Genomic DNA, 3720 nt, shown 5'->3' with positions numbered 1-3720 from the left:
TCTGTTAGGAGAGATGAATTAGCTCTGAAATGAAAGCCTTTAGTGCATCACTGTAGCATTAGGAATTTGCAGGTCTTAAATGGCTCTTTATTTCTTACTTTTCTGGTGTCCCACGATTTTAGGGCATTCATAGGAAACTGCAGCTTCCCCTCCCAGTCGTGGTGTTCTTTTCCTCAGATTTTACTGTCATGATGTAGAAGATGGAAGATGGAAATGACAATGACTGTCTGAAGCAGCAACTGCATTAGGGTTCTTGACAGGTCTGTGACAGAGGCAATGGCTGTCTTGGGATCATTCAATGGAGAGCATGTAAAGAGAGAAGGAGTACCTCTGAAATGAAAGCCATTGATGGAGCACTGTACTGTTAGGAATTGGCATGTCTCAAATGCGACTTTCTCTCTTTTTTTCTTTTTCGGCGTCTCACGACTTTAGGGCATTCATAGTAAAGGCCAGCTTCCACTCCCAGGTGTGGTGTTCTTCACCTCAGATTTTCAGGTCATGATGTAGAAGAAGGAAGATGGAAATGACAATGCCTGTCTGAAGCAGCGGATTAGTGTTTTTGAAATGTTCTGTGACAAAGCCAAAGGCTGTCTCAGGAACTCTCAGTGGGAAAGCGCCCCTTGAGACGTCCCAGTTGCTATGGGAACCATCTGTTCAAACAGAGGTTCTGTGACACTCATGGAGTTCTTCACTTCTTGACCATGAGGTTTGGATGCCAGGTGTGGGAGTTAGAAGTTTATCAAAGCAAGCTGGTCATCATAATCGGGTTGCCCCTATTTATGACCCTGTTTGGCTTGCTTTGCACAAACTTTCTCCCAAAACCCCTTTCATTGATCACACTGAGAAGGCTTGTGATCATTTTTGCACTCCACAGTGTAATAGCCTGTTTGGGTCCCATCTGCTGCCACCTGCAGGGTGGTTGATTGAGGAAACCAGATGAGGGGCCATGGGGGATGAGAAAAGACAGAAATCCAAGGGGAGAAAAAGCTGGAACTGCGTGTATATTACACTCCAGTAGAGTGCAATGGCTACGAGCCAGCTCAACAAGTTTGTTATATAAGTTTCATACTTAAAAGATTTTTTTTGTGAGAAAATTTGGGCAAAGCCATCAAAACCAAGGTCATATGTACGACCAGTCCAATTATGAGTAGCAGCTTGTGCCCATAATGTTCCACCGCTGAGCCCTGCCACCTGAACCACAAGTTCAAGAACTGAATAGCTCCCTGGGTGGTACAGGTGGAACAGGTCTTCACCCAAGAAACTGGGCAGTCTTGACCAGCGCCTTGCATCAAGAATTCCCACAAGGGGCATCACCTCCTCGGACAATTAAAGAAAACCCTAATTTAGTCACTGCTCCCAACGATTGCCTAAATGTTATTCTATATGTCCATCAGTGTTGAGGAAAAGACTTCAAGTTGCTGCTTAATTTTGGTTCTAATGGCTGGGTTCCAGTTGGAGCTCACGGGCAATTTTGGAAGCCAGGTTTTTGTAGGCCTTTGATTTCTCTGAAACCGGCTTGAAGCGGACCCCGTTGAGAGATAGTCTGGGAAGTTGACACACTTCCATCTCCCACTGCACCACTTTCTGGGTGTACCCATCTCCATGCATGCAGAAGAGCAGAAAGGGCGTCTTCTGCATGTATTGGCAGTTGTTGGTATCTAGCACCTTGCGGATTTCCCTCATGATGTCACTAGGGTCCATGGCACTGGTGATTTTCATTCTCCAGGTGAAGTGCAGGGAGCGAGGTTTTGCTTGATGGTTCTCCTTTCTCTGCTCAGTAGGGACATGATGACTTGAGCCCTTATATCTCGGGGTCTTCTCAGACTCAGCTGGAGGCCTTCTTATGATTTTAGATGTAAAAACCCCAGTGGTGCCTCTTTGAGTCTGGGGCAATTCTTCAGCTGGATGGAAGCAGCTGGATGAAGCAAGAGGACCTTCGCGTGTTGCAGTTTGGCATTCCCGGGGCTGGCGGTGGAACATTCGACGAAGGGCACTGGCTCTGGGGAAGCAGATGCAGCCCCGGGTGGAGGTACTTGGGACACTGTGGGTTGAAGTCTCTGGAGGGCTCTGAGGAGGGAAGGTGCTGTTGTTCTGGCCATTCCGGCTCACTGAATGTGTGTCTGCTTTGGATGTTTTGCGGCAAATGTACTTACTCCACAGTGTCCTCCCTCCAGATGGTGTGCTGCTCTTGTAGGCAGCAGGCATTTTCTTGAACTCAGGAGTCTCCAGCTCCTTGGGACTGGTGGTGATCCCAGGTATGGGCCTGGCTGGAGAAATTCCCTTTCCTCCCACAGCACTGCCGCCGGATTTCTGGGAGGCCATTGGATGTTCTCTGAGGTGACTCTGGGCAGTGCTGGTCAGATATGGCCCAGTTCCAGCATGGTGCAGGGACTGTGTCTGCTTCTGAGTGGAAACGCTTCGCTGCACTTTGCGGTGAGGAGGCCAGCTAGTGCTCTTTCTGAGGCCCCTGCTTGGCTGCACCTTAGCCAACGAGATGTTTCTATGGGAGATGGCCACCTCTGGACCAACAAAGGGTTGGAGGACATCATGGCCTCTGTTGATCCACCTGTCTCCCATAATTTCGGCTAGGGTGCTTCGCTTAGTTGGATTGAGCACCAGCAAGCGTTTCAGCAGATTTTCACATTCTGTTGACATGTACAGAGGGATTCGGTATCTACCTTGTAGCACTCTGTCTCTAAGTTCTCTCACATTGTGCCCAAAAAAAGGAAGCGACCCGGTGACTAGGGTGTACAGAACCACGCCAAGACTCCACACATCGATTTCGGGACCATCGTACTCTATGTGCTGGAAGAGCTCTGGAGCTGCATAGGGCGGACTGCCGCAAAACGTGTTGAGTTTACACCCAAGTGTAAACTCGTTGCTGAGTCCAAAATCGGCTAGCTTGATGTTCATCTGTGCGTCTAATAACAGATTCTCCGCCTTCAGGTCTCGGTGGGCGACCTGCTTTTGGTGACAATATTGGACTGCAGACACGATCTGCCGGAATATAGATCTTGCCTCCTCTTCCTGCAGTCTTCCTTTTTTGGCCAGACAGTCCAAAACTCCCCCTCCACTAGCGTACTCCAGGACCAAACAGAGTGCTTTTTCGCAGTCCAGAGCTTCATAGAGCTTCACGATGTGTGGGTGGTCTAACATCTTGAGGATTCTCACCTCTCTGTACATCTTTTCGAGGACTTGTGGCTTCAGGTGTCTCTTATCGATGATCTTGATTGCCACTTCTCTACCTGTGAGGACGTGACGGGCCAGCATGACTTTGGCGAAGGTCCCCTTGCCGAGGGTTTTCACTAGTCTATAATCTCCAATGCGACGCTGTTTACCTGCAGAGGAAGCTATGGATTTTGGGCGCTGTGCTCCAGAGTGCCCAGTCTCGGAGGTGTCTTCTGCCCGTGTAGCTCCATGCGATGGCTGCATGGTTTGACCCATGTTGATGATCGATGGGTCTGGGTGTCACTGGAAAATTTAGGATAGGTGAGGGCTAGGCAAGGACAGGGGGTGGGGGGGAAACAAGGAGAGAGTTGGAGATGGGTTGGGGAAAAAACAACCACAACTGCCTTTTACCAACAAATATCGTGCCCAGTTCAAAAACTCGCTCTGGGAACATCAAAGGCCAAAAGGCAAATGAGGAGTGGTTCTAGGTCCACTCATTTCCAGGATTCTCATTCTATTATCTCCTAGGCAGTCAATGCAGTCATAAAGGTA

General features: G+C 49.0%; 1 pseudogene; it reads right to left on the bottom strand.

The window, feature by feature from the left end:
• Nucleotides 1-1434: 1434 nt before the first annotated feature.
• On the bottom strand, nt 1435-3444 carry LOC144256428 (MAP/microtubule affinity-regulating kinase 3 pseudogene; annotated as a pseudogene).
• Nucleotides 3445-3720: the final 276 nt, after the last annotated feature.

Source organism: Urocitellus parryii, chromosome 8 (assembly GCF_045843805.1).
Source record: "Urocitellus parryii isolate mUroPar1 chromosome 8, mUroPar1.hap1, whole genome shotgun sequence".
NCBI classification, from domain to species: Eukaryota; Metazoa; Chordata; class Mammalia; order Rodentia; family Sciuridae; genus Urocitellus; species Urocitellus parryii.
The sequence above is the reverse complement of the archived record's forward strand: the minus strand, read 5'-3'. Positions and strand labels throughout refer to the sequence as shown.